Source organism: Pongo abelii, chromosome 10 (assembly GCF_028885655.2).
Source record: "Pongo abelii isolate AG06213 chromosome 10, NHGRI_mPonAbe1-v2.0_pri, whole genome shotgun sequence".
NCBI lineage: Eukaryota > Metazoa > Chordata > Mammalia > Primates > Hominidae > Pongo > Pongo abelii.
The window spans coordinates 118,089,439-118,116,601 of record NC_071995.2 but is presented as its reverse complement, the minus strand read 5'-3'; the positions used below and the strand labels follow the sequence as shown (position 1 = coordinate 118,116,601).

At 43.2% G+C, this 27,163-nt stretch overlaps 1 long non-coding RNA gene across 2 annotated transcripts; it reads right to left on the bottom strand.

Moving 5' to 3' along the window:
- Positions 1-384: 384 nt before the first annotated feature.
- On the bottom strand, positions 385-6,961 carry LOC129049256 (uncharacterized). Of its 2 annotated transcripts, none has more exons than XR_008512194.1 (4): positions 6,758-6,961; positions 5,442-5,562; positions 5,221-5,319; positions 385-644 (listed from the first exon to the last, which is right to left on the bottom strand). It is a non-coding gene; the product is annotated as an uncharacterized LOC129049256 (long non-coding RNA). The 2 variants fall into 2 exon arrangements; XR_008512193.2 differs by lacking the exon at positions 385-644 and adding an exon at positions 2,708-3,287 and having other exon boundaries at positions 6,758-6,870.
- Positions 6,962-27,163: the final 20,202 nt, after the last annotated feature.

Below are 27,163 nucleotides of genomic sequence, written 5' to 3'. Positions count from 1 at the left end.
GTGGTGAATATAGTGCCCAATAGGTAGTATTTTTGACCCTTGCCTCCCTCTCTGCCTCCCCACTTTTGGCATCCCCAGGGTTTATTGTTCCCATCTTTGTGTCTGTGTGTACCCAATGTGTAGCTCCCATTTTTAAGTGAGAACATGTGGCATTTGGTTTTCTGTTCTTCTGTGAATTTGCTTAGGACAATGGCCTCCAGCTGTACCCATGCTGCTGCAAACGACATGATTTCATTCTTTTTTTTATGGCTGCATAATATTCCATGGTGTAGATGTGCCACATTTTCTTTATTCAATCTATCATTGATGGGCACCTGGATTGATTCCATGTCTTTGCTATTGTGAATAGTGCCATGATAAACATATGGGTACAAGTGTCTTTTTGGTAGAATAGTTTATTTTCCTTTGGGTATACACTCAGTAATGGGATTGCTGGGTTGAATGGTAATTCTATTTTTAGCCCTTTGAGAACTCTCCAACTGCTTTCCACAGTGGTTGAACTAATTTGCATTCTCAACAACATGTATAAGCCTTCTCTTTTCTCTGCAACCTCATCAACATCTGTTTTTTTTTAGTTTTTGATGCTAGCCATTCTGACTGGCATGAGATGGTATCTCGTTGTGGTTTTGAGGCAATTATTATCACTAGAAAAAACAAACAAAGACAAGAAAAGACATGTAATCATAGTACAATACTTACCTAAGGAATTAACATTATTTACTTGATTCTAATAATAACAATATTTACTAGTTTAAACAAAAATTGAGATATTATGAGGAAGAATTTGGGGTGGGGGAGAGAAAGAGAGAGTTAGATTATGTGAGTGAGGGGTCATAATGTAAAATAATTAAAATTTTTCTTCCATAGAAAAATAGAAAATATAATAGATGATGCTTACAGTTGATAACTCAATAAATAGTAGTATCAGTGTGTTACTTAAAATGTGGAAATGAATACCAGAAAAGGTAGCCTAAAATACTGAATGTGGTTGCCTCTGTGGAGCAAAATTAGGGACTGATGTTGCATAGGGACATACATGAGATTGCTGAAATTTTGCTATACTTTTTTTTTCTTTGAGACGGAGTCATGCTCGGTCACCAGGCTGGAGTGCAGTGGCGCAATCTCAGCTCACTGCAAGCTCCGCCTCCCAGGTTCAAGCAATTCTCCTGCCTCAGCCTCCTGAGTAGCTGGGACTACAGGCGTGCACCAACACATCCAGCTAATTTTTGTATTTTCAGTAGAGACGGGGTTTCACCATGTTGGCCAGGATGGTCTCGATCTCTTGACCTCATGTTCTGCCCACCTCGGCCTCCCAAAGTGCTGGGATTACAGGTGTGAGCCACCGCACCCAGCCTGTTATAAGTTTTATAACAAAATTGCAGTCAGTCTAGACAAAAGCTTGCCCCATTACTCCTTTCTTCCCTCCTTCCTACCTTTTCTCCCCACTTCCCAGAGGAACTTGATTAATCCATTAGGTTTCACCTCTCTTTAACTTCCTGATTAGTTACATTTATAAACTCCATTTGTTTTTGCTTTCTCATCAAGCCAAACCAACACCCTCAGACAAAAAAATACACGTACATAGCTTCTCACTATGTACATGTGTTAGTCTTGTTAAAATCAAATTATTTAAAAGTTTAAATATCCTACATCACAGACTACAGGGAGAAAATGGAAGCAAGGAAATATCTTGAGTATTTCACTTTGCTGATAAAAACATATGATCCCTTAGCTTCAGCTTTTACTTTTTTGTTGTACTTTGTAGCTTTGTTACTCAACTAGGAGATGGAAATTACAGAATTTATTAATCTGCTTCATTAACAGGCTTGGTATTTTGCCACTTTGGCCAAATTTGGGATCCTGCCATCACTGAGTTTTCTCTCTTTCTGTTAAAGCTTCTCTTCCATTCGCAAAGATACCTGCAATGTGAAAAGAGGGAGTTGAAATTCTAGTCATGTTTCTCCTCGGTTCAGTCTGATTTTCAGAAATTGCAGTAAATCAGTGTCACTGAAAATTGGCCTTTTTTTTTTTTTCTGGGGGTGTTGGTTTGGCTTGATGAGAAAGCAAAAACAAATGGAGTTTATAAATGTAACTAATCAGGAAGTTAAATAGAGTTAAACCTAATGGATTAATCAAGTTCCTCTGGGAAGTGGAGAGAAAAGGTGGGAGGGAGGGAAGAAAGGAGTAATGGGGCAGGCTTTTGTCTAGGCTGATTGAATAAGCCCTTCCGTGGAGTCAGCTCTGAGCATCTGGGGTTTTTTTGTTCCCTCTCTCTTCCTGTCTATCCTTTCTTGTGAGGGCATGGAGAGCCACCCAAAAGTAGCAACCTGCTGTGCTGAGTGGAGAGAAGGTACCAGCTGCTAGAGGACTTTGGCTTTGATTTCTACTCTGCCTCTTACTATAGTTGTGTAACCTTAGAGAAGTGCCTTTACTCTTTGAGCTGATGTCATGCCCATCTATAAAACTGGGGTGAAGATTCCAATTTTCCAACATTCTAAAGCTTTTAAAGGCCAACAGAGATCATATTGCAGAATGCAGAGCTGGAGGTGGAGATGGAGAGGGAAGATTGGCCAGCACCTGCAAAGGCCTTGAAGTGAGATGGGCAAAGGCGATAGTGAGTTTAGATGAAACGGGTAATCTGGGGTCAAAATAATGAAAATCAGTGTAGTTCACATTAGGGATTTTCATCTTTATCTTGAGAGCTGTAAGAAGACCTTGAACTATTTTAAAAATGACAAAGAGGCTTGAGATCATCAGGTTTGTGTTTTGAGATCATTCTTGTGAAGAAAAGTTCCAGGGTTCCATGTGTCCTTTGTATCTTGGTGGCTCTCACATCTTTAGCTCTGGCTCAAACCTTTATTCCAAGTTTCATACATGTTTATTCAACTTTCTATAGGACAACTCTCACGAATGTTTCCCAAGCACTCAAACCCAGCATGTATCAAACTGAACTCTTGATCTTCCTCCCCAAACCTGACTCTCCTCCACTGTCCCCTCCACACTGTATTTCTTTTAAATGGAAACTGTAGCAGAAACTGCTAGTTGCCTCTTCCTTCTCCTTAGTAATAGAATCTTGGGCAATATGCCTAGCAAAACACTATGTTTCTACATTTCCCAGACTGTCCCACAGCCGAAAGTGACTGAGTTCTAGCTGATGAGATGTAAGTGGAAGCTTTGCTTCCAGGAAAGCTTTTTAAAGGAGCTCCATTTTGCACTTCCACTTATTCTCTTTCTTATACCCTGAAACATAGGTGTGATGGCTGGAACTCCTGCAGGCACCTTGGACCCTGAGGATAGAACAAATGTGGCAGAGTGGTTAATAGATAGAACCAAGTATTGAAGAGCTTCTAAACAGGCTTGGACTATCTACCGTCAGATGACTTTCACCTGAGGAAAAACAAATTCTTCTTGCTGTTTAAGTCATTATAATTGGATTTCTTGTTCCTCACAGCTGAAATGAATCCTAAGTGATAGGATTCTGGGAATCCTCCCCTAAATCTACTCTTACATAAAGTTCTGCATTCTGGCTATCTCTTCAGTACATCTCCTTCTTTTATCCTTGTCTGAGCCACATCATCTTTTGCTGGGGTGATTATAACAACCTCCTTACTGTCCTTCAGCTTTCAAGCCCCTCCCCACCAATGCCCATGCTCAAAGAATTTCTACCTTTTAGGTAAAAAGACATTCTAGAACTCAATTATGACTCTGTTACTTCTAGGGGAATCATGGAATTATGGGCACTGAAAATGTAGAGCTTACAGGGCCCTTAAAAGTCATTTAATTTTGAATTTGTTACTTATTGGTTTGGCTTGATTAAAAAAAAAAGCAAATGGAGTTTTCCATGGGCCTCTTGTGATTGTATATAAATTATTCAATATATAAAATACAGAAGGCTGTGCACAGTGGCTCACACATGTAAGCCTAGCACTTTCAGAGGCTGAGGTGGGAGGATCGCTTGAAGTCAGGAGTTCAAGACCAGCCTGGCCAACATGGCGAAATCCCGTCTCTACTAAATATACAAAAATTAGCCGGGAGTGGTGGTGGGTGCATGTAATCCCAGGTCCTCAGGAAGCTGAGGCAGGAGAATCACTTGAACCCAGGAGGTGGAGATTGCAGTGAGCTGAGATTGTGGCACTGCACTCTAGCCTGGTCCACAGAGCGAGACTCTGTCCCAAAAATATATATCTATATCTATAGATATAGATTATATAGAGAAATGGACCTCTCTGGAGAAGATGCAGAGTTTTCAGCAGATTCTCACAGGCATTCAACAAAAATTAAGAATCTGGCAAGTCTATCCTCCTCATTTTATAGATGGGGAAACTGAGGCACACAGCAGTTAAGTGACATGTCCAAGGTCACAAAGAGACTCAGTGGCAGAGCTGGAACACAGACTAGTGCTCTCTTCTCCACAAAAGTGCGGCCAACTGACAGTTAAGGCAGATGCTGAGACTTCATATTTCTCTCCTTGAGGACTGAGTGTCTGTTTTCACTCAGTCTACTCTGACTGGACTCTCACTGATGAGGACTGGAATGTAATTAGTACCAGTGAATACCAAAAGCCTTAAGAGAGTTATTAATTGTGTACATTTCTGTTTACAGGAGAATAATACTGTTAGCTTCATTAAGCACCATTATCAATGCATGATCTAATAGTTTCAACATAATGAAACTGATACATTTCAGAGGAATGGAAGGAAATATTACACATCTGTAAACTGGATTATTCTGAGCTAGGAAGCCTTTGAGGTGGTGATAATAATTGTTCTGATAATCCTGTGATTTACAGTTTACATGTCTGTGAAGGTTGAATCAACTCCATCTTGGATGCTAATCTGCCATGTTAGCTTCTGATTAACCCGTTCTGAGAAGGCCTCTGAGATTTCCAGTTTATCTGTTGTTCATTGTGTAAGAGGACTGTACTTCCCGCAAATCCTGCCCTCGGGGCAATTTCCTACCTATTCTCTGTGAAACGTGTGTGCCTCTCCCCTAGAGTATATAATCTCTGGGTCTGGAGGCTATTGGTGCTGCAGGGATCCACCATCTTGTCTTGCCACCACCCAAGACACAGGCATGGTTTCTGTTCCTAAGCCCCTATTAAATATTTCTTCCTAAGGAACTGGATTTGTCAGACTCTTTCTTCAGCTTCTCAGCTTCCTCAGACTTTGGGGTAGGTTTGCGTAGGCCTGCCCAGGGCAAAACAGTATTATCTTCACATACCTTATTATCTTATTTTATTCTTCCGGAAGTTTGGAGAGGGCAGAGAAAACGGTGTACTAGTTAGGAATATTTTGGTTGCAAGCAACAGAAAAATTCAACCTAAAATAGTAAGGAAAAAAGAAATGGGGAGAGGGGTCAATGAGAAGATTGTTGGCTCACATAACTGAATTGCCCTGTAATATTCTGATTCAGGAATGGTTTGATCCGGGGGTTCATGCTACCATTAAGGCTCTGGCTTTGTTCCTGGATGATTCTTTCTGCTGCCTCGTTGGCTTCCTCTTCAGGTTGACTCTTCCATAGTACAATATTTCTGGCCTCTTATTCTCATAGCTTCACATCACACTGTGCAAAAAGCAGACAGATGCTTCTGGTAGGTCTTTTGGAACATAGAGCACTTGTCTGTCCCAGAAACCTCAGAAAACCTTTTCACATGTCACATTAGTGTGAACTAGGTCAGATGCCCCTCCTTCAACCAAACTGCAGTGAACAAGGGATAGTAGGCACTTATTGGCTTAAGCCAATCCGGACCTGCTCTAGAGCTGGGGGTGAGATCAATCTCAGTGAAAACAACAGAGCTGAAGATGGTGAGTAGTTACCTACAGAACCTATATCAAATCCTTAATTAATGTAGTTACCTACGGAAAATGTAAGTGCATGGTAGGAAGCGGGGAAATGATCTGGGGGAACAACCCAATATTCCATCACACAGTGGTTCAGAAAGGTTAAGAGACATGTCAAAGTCACACGAATTATGACTGGTGGGATGAAAATATATATTTTTTGTCTCAAATCTTCTACCATAAACATGAGCCTTCCTTAGAAAACTGAAGGATTTTCCCACCATCCTCATATTTATCTACCATCTCTGTTCTTAGGAAAGCACTGGAAAACCCCTGGTATCATTCTGAGCCAGGAAATTCCTGTCCACGCCTACTGAAGACACAGAGCCCAAATTCCAGATAATAGAGAACGTGAGACTTGTTGACATTGTCCTTTATGCATAGAAATTCCCTCCAAGGCCGGGCATCGTGGCTCACACCTGTAATCCCAGCACTTTGGGAGGCCAAGGTGGGCGGATCCCTTGAGCTCAAGAGTTCAGGACCACCCTGGCCAACAGGACAAAATCCTGTCTCTACAAAAATTAGCCAGGTGCAGTGGTGTGTGCCTGTAGTCCCAGCTACTTGGGAGGCTGACGTGGGAGAATCATTGAGTTTGGGAGGCAGAGGTTGCAGTGAGCTGAGATTGCGCCCATTGCAGCCTGCCTGGGCTGCAGGAGTGAAAACCTGTCTCAAAAAGAAAAAAAGAAATTCCCTCTAATGTTGTCACAGGAAGTAGCTTGACAGAAGCAAGTCTCAGTTATTTTTTCACAGATCCACACCCTTCCAAGTCAAGTTGAGATTTAAAGTAGGCAAGTCCATTCCTCACATCACAAATCAAATCACCATGACGATGACCTCCCCAATAATGCTGCTTTCCCCAAGATTCCAATTCACTTTAATAAGAATCATCTCCTACTATGATGCCTGGCCAACAGTACCTCTAGCTACCATGTCTTGAGTTCCTCTGAGCTATGGGCCATGTACCAAAGTTCTTCCAACAATTTAAGCCAGGAATTGCCCTCACTGTTTCCCAGGTGATGAGAGCCTCTGAGAGGTGAGATTCCACATCCCAAGATGCACAGCTTGGGAGACAGTGTCAGGACAGTATCGCCTGTGCTGAAGTCTAGCTCCCCAGCTAGACTGAAGCTTTGTGAGGATTTTATTCATTTCAAGTCTGGGTCTCCTGGGGCAACCAGATTGTGCCCTTGCTGTGAGATTGTTGTCAAAACAAGAGCGATCATTTATTGAGAACTTAGCGGGTGTGAAGCCTTGTGCTAAAAGGATTTTATGTGCTTCAGGTGATTTAATTATTTTTCCCAGCCACTCCATGAGGTAGGTAATGAGTATCTCTATTTTATGAATGAGGATACTGACTCAGAAAACTACAGTCGCTCCTCCAAAAATCACTCAACTGGCAAATGTTGCAGGTGGGATTTCAGTCCACGTCTGTGATTCTCACCTGTCATGCTGCTAAGCTAACCGGGTGCCCAATGCAAGAAGAACACACCTTGATTGGTCGCATGTGGAAGCATGGGGAAGACAGTAGTTTGCACCATTCTCTGCTGCCTGGATTTGACAGCAGAACTCCCTTTCCTGTCGCCTGTCACTCATATCCAGGAATGAAAGCCTTGATTGAAAGGCTTGTCCAACAATACAGCTTTAACAGGGCCACCTGCTCAGGACACAGTAAGTAGCGACAGGAAACATCTGCTTTGGAAATGCCAGTGCTTCTGTTGATTGAAATGTACACACAGGAAAGCCATCTTCCAGTCCGGGGGAAATTCTGAGCTGAAGAGATTGTGGTATTGTTGGCCACACCAAGAAAAGCTGGAAATGGGAGAACTCTTGGGTGGCAGAGGAGCAGATCCCAGGCCAGCGGGGGTCCTCTTGGTAATAATAACAATTGCCGATAAATATTGTTTCATGAAAAAGCTTGGAAGGACCTCTGGGGTGTTGTTTCAAATGGGTAATTGAATTCCCCGCTGGGAGGGAACAAGGATGGCTTGGTTCACCCCACTTTGGGGAGTGGTATCAATGTAAATTTAATGTGGAAATGCCAAACCCACAAGGCATTTTTGTTTTCGTGGTGTTTTCTTTTTTTTTTTTTTTTTGCCACAGAGTCTTGCTCTGTTGCCCAGGCTGGAGTGCAGTGGCTCAATCTTGGCTCACTGTAACCTCTGCTTCCTGTGCTCAAGTGATTCTGCCTCAGCCTCCTGAGTAGCTGGGATTACAGGTGTGCACCACCACGCTTGGCTAATTTTTGTATTTTTAGTATAGACGAGGTTTCACCATGTTGGCCAGGCTGGTCTTGAACTCCTGGTCTCAAGTGATCTACCTACCTCGGCCTCCCAAAGTGCTGAGATGACAGGCATGAGCCAGGGCGCCCAGCCCCACAGGGCATTTTCATTTGTGTGTGTGCATGCAGATGTGCAGATGTGCAGATATATGTGTTCATATCAGAAAGACTGCTCATTTAATGTACGAATTTATCACACGATTCCCTGAAGCCCTGATTTCCACCCCAGGTAGTTCAAATAGAATTTGGGTTACAAAATCCATTTAGGTTGATTTATCTATAAGCTTTCCATAATATACATACTGGGTGAACTTAGGCCTTCTTCCCTCCCCTTCTCCCTCCTTTTCTTTCTTTTCCTGTATCTTTTCTTTCCTCCTTTCTTCCATTCTATTATTAAATAAACTTTAGTTGAGCTACAGTGCTGGGTACCAGGTACACAAAGATAGATAAGAAACAGTCTGGAGGTGAGCTGGCATCTACAACAGTGGTTTTCAAATAGGAGTGATTTCCTTTTACCCCTAAGGGGACACTGGGCAATGTCTGGAGACATGTTTGGTTGTCACAAGAGGAGTAGGTGCTGCTGGCATTTAGTGGGTGGAGGTCAGTGAATTAGTCTGTTCTCACACTGCTAATAAAGACATACCTGGGACTGGGTAATTTATAAATGGAATAAGTTTAATTAACTGACAGTTCCACATGGCTGGGGAGGCCTCACAATCATGGTAGAAGGCGAAGGGGAAGCAAGACACGTCTTACATGGTGGCAGACAAGAGAGCATGTGCAGGGGAACTGCCCTTTGTAAAACCATCAGATCTTGTGAGACTTATTCACTATCACAAGAACAGCACAGGAAAGACAGGCCGTCCCTATGATTTAATTACCTCCCACTGGGTCCCTCCCACAACACGTGGGAATTATGGGAGCCACAGTTCAAGATGAGATTTAGGCAGGGACACAGCCAAACCGTATCAGTCAGGGATGCTTCTCAGCATCCTGCAGTGTCCAGGACAGTCCCACCACTCGCTACAAAGAGTTATCTGGCCTACAATGCCAGTAAATGTTGAGGAGGAGAAATCTGATCTCGAATATGGTAGAAAGAATTGGACTTAACTGGATTTGGTTCTGGCTCTCTTTGTCTCAGGCAGAAGACCTCGAGTAAGTCCCTCAATCTTACTGAGTCTCAGTTTTCCATCTGTGAGAAGGGACAAAGAATGATTACTGTTTCGTAATGATGGAAAGAAGTTTGGGCATAAATCATGCCATTTAGTACCTGGTGGATATTCAAAACACCATAGCCATTGGGCTTATCTAAGCCTAGGCTTCTAGGGTCTAAAAGCTACCACTGGGTTCTCCTGAAGATAAATTCCAAATAAATTTTTCTTATTCTAAGAGGAAGCCCGAAGATAATCTCATACCCTCTTCCCTTCCTGGCATCATCACAACCTGTAGCTATAGATTTATTTGTGCATTTAATGAATGCCTCTCTCCCTGATCTACCATAGACCATAAGGTCTTTGAGGGCAGGGGCTGTGTCTTCTGTTGTCCCTTCCTATATTCCCAGAACCCAGCACAGTGCCTAGCCATAGTATCAGCTCGAGATAATTGAAGCCAGACTGCCTGAGTTGAAATCTTAGCTTCTTTCACTCACTAGCTGGGTGACCTCAGGCAAGTTACTCCAATTTTCTGTGTCTCATTTTCTTCATCGACAAAGTGGGGAATATTATGTACTGCAAAAGTTGTGGTGCGAGCAAAATAAGCTGCTATATGTCTGGAGTCTGGCACCCAGTATGTGCTTATAAGGGTTAGCTATTATTATTGGCATTATTCCTTTATTATTTTTACTTTAATTACTGAATACCGCTCTGCTGCAGGATGCCAGCACAAGGGGATGGGCCTGTCTTTGCCTTTGGGGAGAATCATTTCTGCGAATTATTTGGAGAAAGATCCGAGTTTGCAGAGAAGCTGGCCATTCATCTAAGCAGAAAAGTAGAAGTCAAAGCGATTTCTTGGAGGAGACTCATGGGGGCCTCCTGGGTCACCACACAGCCATCTTTCTCACCTGGAAGAAATAGGAATTGATTTGAAGCTTGTCCCATCTGAAAAGGTTTGTCGGGAGCCAGAACCAGCGCATGTTGTCAAGGACGCTTTTGGTCTTTGGTCCGGAGAGGAAGTGATTCATGATGATTTGCTCTTCCAGGGAGTCAGGGAGACCCAGTGGAGATGCAGGCTGGGGTCCCAGGGGCCTGCTGGGTCAGATTGTTTCCCTGCGCAGCAGGAAGGGTGGAGAATCAAGGAGCCAGTAGGAGCTGATGAATGAGGATAGGAGACCCAGGGAGAGCCAAAGTGGGGAGTCAGCAGTGTTGGGAATAAAGTGCGAGGAATGAGAGAGGATCAGAGAGAGGTTTATTTCTTTATTTTATATTTGTATTATTTTTGAGACAGACCCTCACTCTGTCACCCAGGCTGGAGTGCAGTGGTGCCATCTCAGTTCACTGCAACCTCTGCCTCCCAGGCTCAAGTGATTCTCCTGCCTCAGCCTCCCAAGTAGCTGGGATTACAGGTGTGCACTGCTATGCCCAGCTAATTTTTGTATTTTGGATAGAGCTGGCGTTTCACCATGTTGGCCAGGCTGGTCTTGAACTCCTGGCCTCAAGTGATCCACCTGCCTTGGCCTCCCAAAGTGCTGGGGTTACAGGTGTGAACCACTGTGCCCTGCCTCTGACACAGAGAGGTTTAGAGCTAAGAAGATCAAAAGCAACAACAACAATAGCAACCATAATGACAGCTACCACCAATAGAGCTCTGCTGTGGAAGACGTATTTGTGTCCTCCCCAAATCCATATGTTGAAATCCTAACCCCCAAGGTGATGGTATTAGCAGGCAGAACTTTTGAGAGGTGATTAGGTTATGAGAGCAGGACCTTCATGAATGGGATTAGTGCCCTTATAAAAGAGCCCAAGAGAGGTCCCTTGCCCCCTTCTGCCATGTGAGGACCCAGCAAGAAGATGGCTGTCCATCTATGAACCAGAAGTGGGCCCTCACCTGACACCGAATCTACCAATGCCCTGATTTAGACTTTCCAGCCTCCAAAACTGTGAGCCTGAATAGACTAAGAAAAGTGCCTACTATGTGCTGGATACTTTATACACCAAAGCCCATTTAGTGCTCATTGTGACCCTCTGAGGCGGCATGACCCATGCATGTCAGGCCTCATCAACCTGTGGATGCTTTAAGAAAAAAAAGGTTGTGGCGGGCTTCGGTGGCTCACGCCTGTAATCCCAGCACTTTGGGAGGCTGAGGTGGGCCAGTCATGTGGGCCCAGGAGTTTAAGACCAGCCTGGCCAGCATGGTGAAACCTCATCTCTACAAAAAAATACAAAAATTAGCCAGGTGTGGTGGCGCATGCCTGTGGTCCCAGCTACTTGGGAGGATAAAGTGGGAGTATCACTTGAGGCTAAGAGGTTGAGGCCCTGATTGCAGCATTGTACTCCAGCCTGGGCAACAGAGTGAGACCTTGTCTCAAAAAAAATAAATGAGTACAAAATAAAAAAGGGTCGGGCCGGGCGCGGTGGCTCGTGCCTGTAATCCCAGCACTTTGGGAGGCCGAGGAGGGTGGATCACAAGGTCAAGAGATCGAGACCATCCTGGCCAACATGGTGAAACTCTGTCTCTACAAAAAAAAAAAAAAAAAAAAAAATTAGCTGGGCGTGATGGCACATGCCTGTAGTCCCAGCTACTCGGGAGACTAAGGCAGGAGAATCGCTTGAACCGGGGAGGCGGAGGTTGCAGTGAGCCAGAATCGTGCCATTGCACTCCAGCCTGGGCAACAAGAGCGAAACTCTGTCTAAATAAATGAATAAACAAATTTATAAATAAATAAGAAAGGGTCACACTGTCTATATTCATTAATTCAGTCATTGGACAAATATTTTTTGAATGGAATATCTGACATCTGGCAGGCACTATTCTAGGCACCAGGGATGTTGCAGAAAAGGAGACAGACTACGAGTCCATACTCCCTGCCTTCATGCAGCTGACATGCTAGTGGGCTGTGGGTAGGACAACAACAAATTAACACTATGTCTGGGATGTCCGACGGGGAGGAGTGCTATGTGGAAAGCACAGAATGGGGATGGCAAGTGCAGGGTAGAGTGAGGTTGCAACTTTGAGAAATATGGTCAAGAAAAGTCTTCCTGGGTAGGGTGTGGTGGCTTATGCCTGTAATCCCACCTCTTAGGGAGGCAGAGGCTGGAGGATAGCTTGAGCCCACGAGTTCGAGACCAACCTGAGCAATATGGCAAGACCCTGTTCTCCACAAAAGAGGGGGAGAAAAAAAGAAAAGTCTCCCCGAAGAGGTAACATTTGAGCAAAGATCTGAAAAAGGCAGAAAGTGAGCCATCTGCATGTTCTGGAGAAAAGTACAATCACAAGAGATAGCAGCTAGTGCCAAGGCCCTGGGGCAGGAGCATGTCAGCTATGTTTGGGGAAACAAGGAGGCCGGTGTGCAGCAGCAGAGGGAACAAGGCAGGAGAGTAATTGGAGGTGGGACAGAGAGGCAGGAGAGTAATTGGAGGTGAGATGGAGAAGGTCCAGGGTGTTGAGTCCTGTGGGCCTATGGCCATCATAAGGAGTCAGCTTTGATTCTGAATGTGGATTCACTGTAGAATCTTGAGCAGGGAAGTGATGTGATCTGACTTAGGTTTTAATCATCTCTGTGGCTGCTGTGTTGAAAACAGTTTGTGAGGGGCAAGAGAGATGTTAGGAAGCTCCTGCAAGGATCCAGGTGAGAGACGATGGCAGCTCAGACCAGGTAGTGAGAGTGGGGCTGGTGAGAAGTAGTGGATTCTGTATCCAGGGTGGGTTGGCCTGAGTCCCAACCTGATTATGCAGGAAGGAAAGCTCCCATCCTGCCGCATCCATGTTCCCTCCAGCTCTCACCTATGCCCAGAAGCCTGAAAGGCAGGTGCATTCACTCACAGCGTCCAGCTGTCCTGTTCTCCTCTTCTGGATCCACATGTCTTCAACCAGTGAAGCCACTTGGAGTGATGACACTGTCACCACTGAGCTCATTGTGATAACACCAATGTCCATGCCAGGAAGCTACCTCCTGGTGCTTCAAAACTTCTGGTCTTGGGGCTGCCAGGATGGCACTGTGCCCGTGCATGGTGAGAAGAAATGCTACTCCTTCTCTGGACCATACTTTGCTACCTGGGTCCCAAGTCTATCCTGCTTGTGCCCCACACAGCTCAAAGACTTTCATGAGCATTTCCATCAGCTTCTGATCCTCACTCCCTCTTGCCATAGGAGCTCACTCCAACCTCAGTTTCCTTGGGGGACCAGACCCCTGGCCATCTTCTTCCTCCTCCGTATTAAACCTCATCCTGCTTCCCAGGCTGTAAAACGAAAAATGTCCAGAGACAGCCCTGAGAGTGTGCGTGGGTGTGTGAGAGTGTGTGTGCACGAGCGTGTGTGAGTGTGTGTGTGTGATGCTGAAGGAAGCAGGTGTGAGGGTGTGAAGGGAACCAGCTTAGGTTGATGTTATCACCCCAGTTTTCCTGGTGAATCAATGGAAACTCCGAAAGGCTAAGTGATTTGTCCAAGGCCATCTCTTTTGCATTAAAATCCCCTAGTAGTCTCTTTTCTTCTACAATGTGAAGACCCCAGGCCCTTTCCACCTTTTTTAAAATACAAAATGATTTGATATTGAAACAAAAATTTCAAAATTGGAATATTTGTATTAAAAATCTTGGATCTACAGTGGCTGTATCTGTAGTAGCAAATCAAGCAGTCATTCAACAAACATTTATTGAGTGACTAATAGATATCAGGCCAAGAAGCTCAAGTAAGCGTAAGCAGGTAAGTCCTATTTCACTTTGGCTATTTGGAGAGAATTCTAGACTACTGCTTAAGAGGAAGGAACAGAACCAGAAATGGGACTTAATCCTCACCTCATTGGTGTGAATGGCAGAATGATAGCAGGAAGGCACTGTTGCAAGGTCAGGCAAAGTGGGTTCAAATCTCATGTTCACCAGTGACAACCTGGGTGACCCCTAGAACCTCAGGTCCCCTTAGCACTGGACAGATGCGGCCAGGGTTTGACACAGGGTAAACACTTGACAGATGATCGCTACCATTGCTGGGCAGGCAACGGAGCTTGAATACAGACAGAAACAAACTGGAAAATTCTGCCCTGAGTCCTTTTTGTCTGCAGTGTCAGTTTTGGGAGAGAAAAGAAACTTGTAAGTATCTGGATAAGAAATAGCCATTGGTCCCCAAAGAGTTAACAGAGTTCCTCAAATCACCTGCTTCCTTCAGCTTGCCAAAGCTTCTCCAATTGTAGGAAGGTAAAAGCTTTCATGTTTGCCAAAGACTTGCAATTTCATTTTTCCATGGCTTCCAACAAGGGCAAAACCTGCTCTTCACCCTCAATGCCTGTGGATGATGAAGTCTAACACTGTAGATAGTTTTCTGGGTGATTAGATAGATCATGTTTTCCAAAATAAGGAATTGAGATCCATGGTATGGGTAGGGAGAGGGGGGTGTTGGTGGGTATGTTAGATGAGAGGGTAAAATAATATTTGAAATCCTGGGAAACTGGGGAGGAATATTTGGTCACCAGCCTTTTGTCCACTTATTAGATTGCCTAGAAATTTGGAGATCTTGGTCCATTATCCCAATAGACTGTAAGCTCTATTGAAGGTGAGGATCATGCCTCGGAAACTTTTCCCCATAGGACCTTGGAAATAGTAAGAAGCTTTATACAGGGGGCAGATTGCTGTTAATACTAACAGCTAATGTTTACTGAGTACTTGCCCTATCCTAGGAACCACAATAAGTGTTTCATAGTTACCTTAGTAAATTCTCAAAAGAAAAAACAACAACTATTAATAGACAACTGTGCTATTATTATCTATCTATTCTTTTAAGATTTTTATTACCGTTGTACAGAAGATAAAATTGAGGCTCAAAGACATTGAATAATAAGCCCAAAATCACAGAGCTCATCTTTTCTTCTTTAAGACAAGATCTTGCTCTGTTGCCTAGGCTGGAGTGTAGTGGTGCGATCTTGGCTAACAGAGCCTAGATCTCCTGGGCTCGTGTAATCTTCCCTCCTTGGCCTCCCAAGTAGCCGGGACTATAGGCATGCACCACTATGCCTGGCTAATTAAAGAAAAATTTTTTTTTGTAGCGACAGGGTCTTCCTACGTTTCTCGGGCTGGTCTTGAACTCCTGGACTCCAGTGTTCGTTAGGCCTCAGCCTCCGAAAGTGCTAGGATTACAGGCGTGAGCCACTGCACCCAGCCTCACAGAGCTCCTAAATTATAAGAGTGGGGATTTGAACCCAGGTATGTAAGATTTCATTCGCTACACTGACCTCAGAATCAATTAGGTTTGGGTCAAAACTTCAGCCTTTTCTAACCAGCTGTGTGACCTTGAGCAAGTCACTTACCCTTTCTGAGCCCTAGTCCTCTCATCTTTGAAACAAGAGTAAGGAGAAAATTCTCATAGAGTTGTTGTGAGATTGAAAAAGAATTATAAAAAGTGCCTGGCATTGTGTGAGCAACTGCGAAATGTGAGATCCCTTCTAACGCTTAATAAAAGTTTATTGAAAGAGTAAAAAATTTCCCTCCCTCTCGGCCTGCAGAGGGTTAACTTAGAACCTCAGGGTGTCAACATTTCTTTGATCTTGGCACTAATTATGTACAGAAATCATTTTGCCTCTGACACATATAATGAAAACGATTGTACAGAAATGGAATTTATCATGCTATATGTTACGGAGGCTTTTTTTAAGACTACCTCAATTTCCCCCACTTTTCTTTTATTCCCCCCCTTCTTGCCAGATAATCAAATACAAAAGTTATATTAACCTCCAAACCACTTCAATTAAAATGCTCATCCAAAATTTGAAAACAATTAAAAAACCCATTATCTCAGATTTAACGTTCTCTGATTTTGTGTCTATTTTCTGCCGCAGCATAAATGGCAGGTAACATTATCACAGTAGGTGCCTTCTAGAAAGCAATGTCTCATTCTCTGCCCGTCGGTCCCGCGGCTGCTCTCTCGGCACCGGCCTTATTAAAAATCCACACACCCTGGTGTACTTTTGTCATGTCCAAATGCACTGAAATAATTGATTGTTTTAATGAGCTCTCCATCTGTCTCATTTTCTTCTGTCTTTCTCTACTCAGTAACTGGTTTTAGTGAGAGAAAAGAACAGACTCCACTCTTGCGAGGTCACAGATTGAAAGAGGGGAGGATCTCTGGCTTGGATCTGCTGCCCAGGGGTTCTGCATTCCCTGGTGAAATTAGAAATGATTTTCCCAGGCTGGGCATGGTGGCTCATGCCTGTAATACCAGCATTTTGGGTGGCCAAGGCAGATGGATCATTTGAGGTCAGGAGTTCGAGACCAGCCTGGCCAACATGGTGAAAACCCGTCTCTACTGAAAATACAAAAATTAGCCATGAGTGGTGGCACGCCCCTGTAGTACCAGCTACTCAGGAGGCTGAGGCAGGAGAATCGCTTGAATCCAGGAGGCGGAGGTTGCAGTGAGCTGAGATCATGCCACTGCACTCCAGCCTGGGCAACAGAGTGAGACTCCATCTCAAAAAAAAAAAAAAAAAGAAATGATTTTCCCAAAGAAGAGAATGCAGGGAAAAGTGTTAGGTGCTGTGGTGGCTGCAAGGAGCACAGGTCCCTCAACTTAGCCCAAGAGAAAGAAAACTCTCTAGTCACTCCTTGAGATAGAAGGAGGACACCTAGCCACTTCAGTTTGGGTCAACAAACAGGTATTGAGTGCCTACTGTATACCAGACATATAGCAGACAGTAGAAATGTGGTCTCCAATGTCTGGCAGAATCAATAAACAAACTCCTTGGGTCAGACACCTTCATATGCTACTGGTAGGAATATAAATTTGTACAGCTTTCCTGGAGCGTAATTGAACAATATGTATAAGAGATTTAAGAGATGTGCATGCCCATTGACCCAACAATTGGCCTTCTAATAATTTATGATAAGGGGATAATCACTTATGTGTGCAAAGATTTAGCTGCAGCTGTGTTCATTGCAACATTATTTACAAAAGCAAAGAAAAAATCATTGAAAAACCTAATTGTTCAATGACAAGGAATTACATAAATTCATGATGACATATCCTTAGGATGGAATACTAGAAAATCATTTAAAAGAATATTAGAAGAGAATATTTATTGACATGGGGAACAGTTAATTATACATTTTTTTTTTTGAGGTAGAGCCTCGCCCTGTTGCCCAGGCTGGAGTGCAGTGGCACGATCTCGGCTCACTGCAACTTCCGTCTCCTGGGTTCAAGCGATTCTCCTGCCTCAGTCTCAGTGAGTAGCTAGGATTACAAGTGCCTGCCACCATGCCCAGCTAATTTTTGTATTTTCAGTGGAGGCGAGGTTTCACCATGTTGGTCAGGCTGGTCTTGAACTCCCAACTTCAAGTGATCCTACCACTTTGGCCTCCTAAAGTGGTGGGAAATGATACATTGTTAAGTTATAGTAAACAAATAAAATGTCTAATAAATAGTATGATCTAAATTTTCTGGAAAAAAAATGTCTGCAATTGCATGGAAAAAAGATGGGAAGGAAATGCACTATTCTGGGAAGATGAGAATTTGTGTTACATTTAGATTCTTTTCTGGGGTTCTTCTGATTTTTTTTTCCCATTGATAATGTGTTACTTGTTATTTTCAAAACAGAAAAAGCTGTTTTGAAAAGAGATAGCTGTGAACAGGAGCCAGAAATGAAATGGAAACTGTTGGGAATTAAGCAGGCTTGGGGACTAGCTGGGCTCTAGCCTGGCATATTTCCTCTGTGGGTTCATTCTACTCTCTCTACTTACTGGGTGTGTTAGGCCATTCTTGTGTTGCTATAAAGAAATACCTGAATCTGAGTAACTTATAAAGAAGAGAGGTTTAATTGGCTCACAGTTCTGCAGGCTGTACATACGGGAAGCATGGCTGGCATCTGCTCAGCTTTTGGGTGACCTCAGGAAGCTTAAAATCATGGCAGAAGGTGAAGGGGGAGCTTATGTGTCACGTGGTGAGAGCAGGAGCAAGAGAACAAGGGGAGGTGCCACACACTTTTCAACAACCAGATCTCACAAGAACTCACTCACTATTGCAAAGAAGGCACCAAGAGCATGGTGTTAAAAGTCCACCCCCATGATCCACTCACCCCCCACCAGGCCACACCTCCAACACTGGGGATTACCTTTCAATCTGAGATTTGGGGGCACAAACATCCAAACCCTTTCATTGTTTACCCATGGTTCTGCTGCCTCCAAACCTCTGCCTGCTTCTGGTCTATCAGAGCCTCTCCAGCCAGAAGTCAACCTCATGACTTTGCTACTTCAGTGCCAAAGTGTGACTATTTTGGTCTCCGGGTATATTTAGTTCTCTGGATATACTATACGTAGTCCAAATTTCCAGAAGAGAGAGACTCCTCTCTTCTTTACCAGGCCAAGGCCTATGTCACTGACTGGATCAGACCTGATCTGCTGGCTCATATCTAATCAGGTGTGGTCCAGTCAGCAGTGGGCCAGAGTCAAGGGTTACTGGGCTCATATCTTAACCAGGGCATGGAGATGGGGCATTTCCCTTTAGGATGCTGTGTGGTTGGACAGTCCCGGTGATAGACATCTTCAGCACAACAGTCCAATCAAATAATTTAAATAATTCAGGGCCCAACTATCTGCATGGAAACCAGATCCCAAGTCTTTGTTCTCAGCTTTGATCAACTAAATTAAGCCACTGTTGATTCTTACTGATTTTGGGGCTGACATCACAGCTCACACAATTTTGGGGGACAGGGTATTAGGCCTATCCAACTCAAATATATAACGAATCTAAGCTTTATTAGGGTTATAGATGCAGACAAGGCAAAATCAAAGTTAGATCCTTGTCAAAAGTGTTGGATCAGTATAGCACAGCATGTCAATGATAATAACAGCTATCATTTTTCATACAACAGTATGTAATTTACTAGCTTCCAGGCACTGAGCTTCACAGGTATCATTCTAGTGACTCCTCAAACAATCTCGTTATCAGTTAGGTACGGTTATAATTAATTCCCATCTCATAGATAAGGAAACTGAAGATCAGGGAATTTAAGTAACTTTTTCCCAGGTCACACATGACTAGAAGGTCACTGGGTTAGAATTCAAACCCAAGCCTTTTGTAATTCCAGAGTCTGTGGGCTTTACCACTTCTCAATACCACCAAAATACTTTCTGTCCAAACCCCTTATTTTGGAATAATTAAAAAGAATTACCATCACTTCTGGCCATTCTCTGGCATTTTATCTAGAGCAGGATAAGACTCTGGCTCAATCTTTCCCAGGCCAGACAGGTTATGTGACTATAATAATTGGAATGTTTTTGCTAGCAACAATGGGAATCCCAACACAAACTGGGAATATGTTAGTTCAACAATTGAACAAACTTCTGCTTCTCACGAGAAGGGAGTAGCAGGAATGAGATTTTTTTTTCCTCCTGCTTAAAACAACCAAAAAATAGATACAATGTATGATGCAATGGTTTTTAAACTTTGGATCTTAGGAAACAGAGGACAGTTAACCTTGAAAGACAGGAAACAAAGTGAGCCCTGGGTTTGTTCCAGCATACTGCTTTGAGAGATTTTCCACGCTGCAGCCTAAAGAGGAGGATTCGAGGAGACTCCCTAAATTAAGGAGACAGAAGTGAAAGTTTGGGGAGGCTAAAGGTGTCTGGAGGACCCAGATTGGAATAGTGGAGAGAAGAGAGTTGCATAGAGGGAGAAAGCCAAAGATTGGCCAAAGAGTATCCTTGGATTTTCAAGATACGAGGGATCAGCCTGCACATTTGAGGAAATGACCCAAGTTTGGGGAAAGAGTTATCAGAAAGGATTAGAAATAACAGTGTTGGCATTTACATAGGACCAAGAACAGTGTCTGTTCCCATTTGCCAGACTGGAAAACTTCATGGATCTCAGGGCATTGAATAGACTACAGACGGGTCTTACTCATTGGTGGGGAATAATTATCCCTAGACTGAACACTAAACAACTCTTAAAAGGGATTCCCACAGTTAACAATATACTTAATGGTAAAAAGTAGATACTATCTCCTAAGATCAGAATAAGACAAGGATGTACTACCACGTCTTCTATTTAACAATATGCTGGAGGTCCTCGCTGGTGAAATAAGGCAAGACAAAGAAACAAAAGGCATCCAGATTGGAAAGTAAAACTATCTTTATTTGCAGACAGCATGATTATCTATATAGAAAATCCTATGTAATCTACATAAAACTACCATATCTAATTAATGAGTTTAGCAAAGTTGCAGGACACAATATCAATATACAAAAATCAATTTTATTTCTATACACTAGCAACAAACAATAGGAAATTGAAATTTAAAATACCCTTTACCAACAAATTCAATACTTAGGGATAAATCTGACCAAAAAAGGTGAAAGAACTATACATTGAAAGCTGCAAAACATTTAAAGAAAAAATTAAAGAAGACTTAAATAAATGGAGAAATATATCATGTTCATAGGTGAGAAGCCTCAATTTTGATAAGATGTCTGTTCTCCCCAAATTGATCTATGCAATCCCAATCAAAATCCCAGTTGGCTTTATTTTTGGTAGAAATTGTCAAACTGATTCTAAAATTCATATGAAATGCAAAGTATCTACAATGGCCACAACAACTTTGATAAAGAAGAATCAAGTTCAAGACTCTTACAGTTATAGTAACCAAATAGTATGGCATTGGCAAAAAAAAAAAAAAAAAAAAAAATAGACCAACATATTCATCACTGATGGGACAGAATAGAGTCCAGAAATACACAAATGCATATATAAACAATTGAGTCTTGACAAAGGTGTAAAGATAATTCAGTGGTAAAAGGAAGTCCTCTCATCAAATGGTGCTGGAAGAATTAGATATCTAGATGCCAAAAAAACCACCCCAAAAAACAAAACAGCACTTGGATCATACCTTGTATGAAATGCAAATTTAACTCAAAATGGATCATAGATCTAAATGCAAAACTTAAAACTATAAAATTCCTAGAATAGTAGTTCTTAATGGGGGCAATTTAATACCCCCTACCCCACAACCCAGGAAATATGTGGCAATGTCTAGAGATATTTTTGGTTGTCATAAGTGGAGGGGGCATGCTATAGGCATCTAGTGGGTAGAGGCCAGAGGCACTGCTAAACATTTTATAATGTATATAAAGACCCCCACAGCAAAGAATTATCTAAAATAATGTGTCAAGAGTACCAAGGTTGAGAAACTCTGTTCTAGAAAAAAATATAGAAGAAAACTTTTGTGATCTTGGTATAGGCAAACATTTCTTAGATCTGACACCAAAAGTACAATCTATAAAAGAACAAATTGACAAATTAAACTTCATTAAAATTAAAGCTTTTTGCTCTTCAAAGACATTGTGAAGAAAATGAAAAGACAAGCCAAGGGCTGGAAGACAATATTTGCAAATCATACATCTGACAAAGGATCTGTATCTAGAATATGTAAAGAACTCTCAAAACTCAATAATAAGTAAATAAATAACCCAGTTAAAAACTGGGCAAGATATTTGAACAGATAATTCACCAAAGAAGCTATAAAGATGACAAATAAGCACATCAAAATGTGCTCGATCTCCTTAGTCATTAGGAAAATGCAAACTAAAACAACAATGAGATACCACTACACACCTATTTTAGAATTGCTAAAATTAAAAGGACTTATCATATTGAGTGTTGATAAGGATGTGGAAGAACTGAAACTCTTTTTTCTTTTTTTGAGACGGCCTCACTCTCTCGCCCAGGCTGGAGTGCAATGGCATGATCACAGCTCACTGGAGCCTCAACGTCCCAGGCTCAAGCCATCCTCCCACCTCAGCCTCCTGAGTAGCTGAAACTAGAGGCATGCACCACTGCACCAGGCTAATTTCTTTTCTTTTAATTTTTAGTAGAGATGAGGTTTCACCGTGTTTCCCAGGCCACTCTTGAACTTCTGGGCTCATGCAATCTGCCCGCCTTGGCCTCCCAAAGTGCTGGGATTACAGGCATAAGCCACTGCGCCTGGCTGGAAGAAATGACACTCTTACATCCTGCTGGTAGAAATGTAATACTGTAGAACTATTTTGGAAACCAGTTTGACATTTCTTTAAAAAAGTAAACTTGACCGGGTTCAGTGGTTCATGCCGGTAATCCCAGCACTTTGGGAGGCCAAGGCGGGCAGATCGCCTGAGGTCAGGAGTTTGAGACCAGCCTGGCCAACGTGATGAAACACTGCCTCTACTAAAAATACATAAATTAGCCGGGTATGGTAGCATGCACCTGTAATCCCAGCTACTTGGGAGTCTGAGGCAGGAGAATAGCTTGAACCTCAGAGACGGAGGTTTCAGTGAGCTGAGATTGCGCCATTGCACTCCAGCCTGGGCAACAGAGCAAGGTTCTGTCTCAAAAAAAAAAAAAAAAAAAAAATGTAAACTATATCTGCCATCAGATTCATCTTGTCCGCTCCTCAGTATATACCAAGGAGAAATAAAAGCATGTGTTCCTATAAAGACTTGCACACAATGCTTATAGCAGCCTTGTTTGTAATAGCCCCAAACTGGAAACAATCCAAATGTCCATCAACAGGTGAATGGATAAACAAACTGATATATCCCTCTGATGGAATACTACTTAACAATAGAAATGAATGAACTGTTGATACACATAACATGGATGCATCTCAAAATAATTATGCCGAATGAGAGAAGTCAGACAAAAAAAAAGGTATATACTGTATGATTCCATTGATATGAAATTCTAGAAATGAAAACATCCACAGTGACAGAAATCAGATTGCCCAAGGCAGGGGTTGAGAGAGAAGGATTAAAAGAGGCAGGAGGAAACTCAGAAGGTGACGGATATGTTCTTTATCTTGATCGTGGAGATAGTTTTACTGGTGTATACATATGTCAAAACATCAAGTTGCACACTTTAAGTCTATGCTGTTTGTTTCATATTATACCTCAATAAAGCTCTTACATTTTTTTTTAAATGAAAAAGTTGGAATACACAGATTTTTCAAAGTTAAAGTGTCATGAGAGTAATCCTGGCTTCAAGCATGTCTGAGAAAAAAGAGGTCAAATGATATGTTGGTGTGCAACTTCTCTTTCTCCGATTGTGGAGCTCTCCTCCTGTGATCAATGGCGCTGCCTCGACTCCTGAATTTCTTTTTCTTTTCTTTTCTTTCTTTTTTTTTTTTTTTTGAGATGGAGTCTCCCTCTGGAGTGCAGTGGCGAGATCTCGTCTCACTGCAACTTCCGCCTCCCGGGTTCAAGCGATTCTCCTGCCTCAGCCTCTGGAGTAGCTGGGACTACAGGTGCCCGCCACCAAGCCCTGCTAATTGCTAATTTTTATATTTTTAATAGAGGGGAGGTTCACCATATTAGCCAGGCTGGTTTCGAACTCCTGACCTCAAGTGATCCGCCTGCCTCGGCCTCTCAAAGTGCTGAGATTACAGGCGTGAAGCGCCCTGCCCGGCGACTCCTGAATTTCATCCTTCCAGGTTCAAATCCAGAGAAAAGATAGGAGCATCTTTTCCCCAATGCGCCTCTTAAAACTCTGCATTCTCTCTGATTGAATCAGCTTAGGTTATGTGTCTGTGAATGCACCAATGGCTGCACCTAGGGCACTGTGATGCTCTGATTGGCTCAGGCCTGGGTATGAGGACTGAGAGCAGGAAAGGAGCAGATTCCTAAACAAAAATCCAGAAGGGTATTGGATACTGTCGCAACTGTGAACATGCACCTCTCAGATCTCTGCTGCAGGGAGCATGATGGATCTAGGGCTTCAGCTGCTGTGCTCTGAAATCCATCATTGCATTTATGCAATGGCCACACGTCCCCCTGGGGCTGCTTCCAGCCGGTGGCTGAGTGCAACAGGAATACTAAGGCAGTCCCATTCAGGAGAGACACGACTCCCCTAACAGGTGACTTTGGCTCAAGGACTCCCTATTGGCCTTGCTGAACAACCTTGCATTGCAGTCCAAGATGCCTCTACCCACTCTTCTTTCTCGCTCTCTACCCCTCACTTGGGATTAGAACTGCATCGGTGTGGTGAATGTCCCAGCTCCCCTCTCCCCCTGGCTCCCTTCCCATTTTCCCTCACAGGCATTTTCCCCTAATAAACTTCTTGCATGTTTAACCTCATTTGGGCATCTGCCTCTTGGAAGACCCAAATTAACACAAATACTGGAAAGGCAACTAGCAAATCTTTCACTCTCATCAAAAGTTTTAGCGTTTGCCAAATAAGTTCTTACCCCATATCTTATTTGACTTGTGGCTTTGGTTAGAGGAACTTCTGGGGATGAAAGCCTTGAAGTTGATATAATAATGTTGACTTATTGGTTAATAACCCTGCCTTCTGTTTGCCAAGCACTCAATGACTTACAAAGCACTTTGAGGTACATAACTTCAGCTGGTCTTCACAAAAACTCAGTGAGGCAGGTGGAGCTATTTTTTGATGTTAGTCATAAAGAGACTGAGATTCAGAGAGGTTAAAATAAATTCTTTAAAATCCCCAGATTCATGTCACTGCTGTGCCTAAAATTTTTTCAGTGGCTTTCCATTTCCTTCAAGATAAAGACCAAACCATTAATGTAACAGGAAAGGGACCTATGGTTTGGCCCTGGAAATACTGAGCTACGTTCAACGTTCTGATAAGGCCACACACTATTTGGCCTCAAAGGCTTTGCATATGCTTTTCCCACTTCCTGAAACACCCTTTCCATACTCTCTTCTGGACATCAACCACTCACTCCTTCTGCTCTCCTCCTGTAAGAAGCTATTCTTTAAGATTGAGTCACGTGCTTCTTTGGGCCCCCAACCCCCTATTCTTACCCATTTCATAGCACATTGCAAACTATATTGTAATTTATACCGTAACTGCTTGTCCTCACAACAACCCGTGAAGTAAGAAAGATTCTCATCAGTTTCCAGATGAGGAAACAGAATTAGGAAAGTGGAGTGTATTAGTCAGAATGCTCCAGAGAAACATAACCAAGTGAGAGAAAAGATTTATTAATTTATTACAAAGAAGTGGCTCCCATGATTATGGAGGTGGAGAAGTCCCAAGATCTTGGCAAGCTGGAGACCCAAGAGAGTGGAAGCATAGTTCCAGTCTGAGTCCAAATGTTTGAGAACCAGGAGGGCTGATAGAGTAAGTTCTAGTCTGGAAGCCAGCATGCTTGAGACGCAAGAAGAGCCTATGTTTCAGTTTAAGTTCAAAGCCAGAAAAGATGGATAGCCCAGCTCAAGCAGTCATGGAGAAGTTCCCTCTTACTCAGCCTTTTTGTTCTATTCAGGTCCTCAGTTTTTGGATTGAGTTGGATTGGATTGGTCCAATTGATTGGATGAGACTTACCCATATTAGAGAGTGCACTCTACTCAATCTACCAATGAAAATGTTAATCTCAGGCAGGGCACAGTGGCTCACGCCTGTAATCCCAGCACTTTGGGAGGCCAGGGCGGGCAGATTGCCTGATTTCAGGAGTTTGAGACTAGCCTGGGCAACATGGTGAAACCCTGTCTCTACTAAAATACAAAAATTAGCTGGGTATGGTGGCGTGTGCCTATAATCCCAGCTACTCGGGAGGCTGAGGCATGGGAATTGCTTGAACCCAGGAGGCAGAGGTTGCAGTGAGCTGAGATCACGACACTGCACTCCAGCCTGAGTGACCGAGCAAGAGTCCATCTCAAAAAATAAAATAAAAATAAATAAATAAATAAAATGTTAATCCTATCCAGAAATAATCTTCACAGGCCCATTGAGAATATTAGGCCAAATGTCTGGGTACCCGATGGACCAGTCAAGTTGACACACAAAATTACCCATCACATGGATTAACTACCCAAGATTGCATGACAGCATTTGCAGCTAGGCTAGAGAATAAACTCTGTCTCTGAAGCCCGTTTTACACAGCCATGTCACTGTCTTTATGGACAGGGCAGCTAAGGGGGTGGTGGCACCTGCATATGCATCAGGAGTTTCTGTACTTCTTGAGGACATTTGATGTGTCAGGCTCTATGTTTGGCATTTTATTTGCATCCCTATGACTCTGTATTGTCATAATCTCCAGGCATATGAACATTTGTTGAGTGCAGAAATCCCCATTTGCTAGAGAGGATAACCTCCTTATTAAGGATTATTACGGATTTATTATTATGGATTTGAACCCAGAACTATCTGACTCCACAGCCAGGACTCCTTACATAGCATTGCCCTTCTCAAAAAGGACAGTTTTGTTGTCCCAACCTCTTTATCACTCTCCAGAGACATGCCTTCCTGGAGCTTGACTCTAGTCCTCTAGGGGGCTGTGGGCTGGGCAGGACCTGGGAGCAGGCTGAGAAATCTAGAATCTCAGCTCCCCCAGGAGCACTCCTGGCAAGGAGGCATTGTCCCATTGCCAGAGCAGACTTGCCCAGCTTAGCAAGCTCTCCAGGGCGCTGCTGAGCAGACCCTGGGTTCAGGAGCCCAGCCAAGCACCTTGTAGGTCTGCTGGCCTCTGATCTAGCCGCTTCTACTGCAGTGTCTCCAGATGTACAGGGGTTTGCTGGGCCTGCGGTTCTAAGTAGTAGCTTTGTTGAGGGGATTTGTGTTTTTTCTCTTCCTTTCTCTCTTTAAATCTTAGCAGCATCTGCTCCTCCATCCGTGGCAGGTTCCAAGTGTCTCAGACAGACGTCAATATTGACAGAAGAGGCCCCTGGGCCCAGCAGGGTATGCGGTTTCAGAAGAGTAGCTGAACAAGCTCATTAGGGGGGCTTCTTGGCACCCTTTGGCAGCCCCAATTACTTGGTTCTGAGCAACGTGAATATTGATCAGTGGGATGAGGGGGCTCATCTGGGTTAGGATTTTTTTCTTTTTCAGAGGAAGTATAGAGGAGGGTTTTAAGGTCACAGGTTCTGGAGTCAGAAAGGTCTGGCTTCCCATTCTGCCTCTGCCCTTGGCTACCTATGTGACCTTGGGA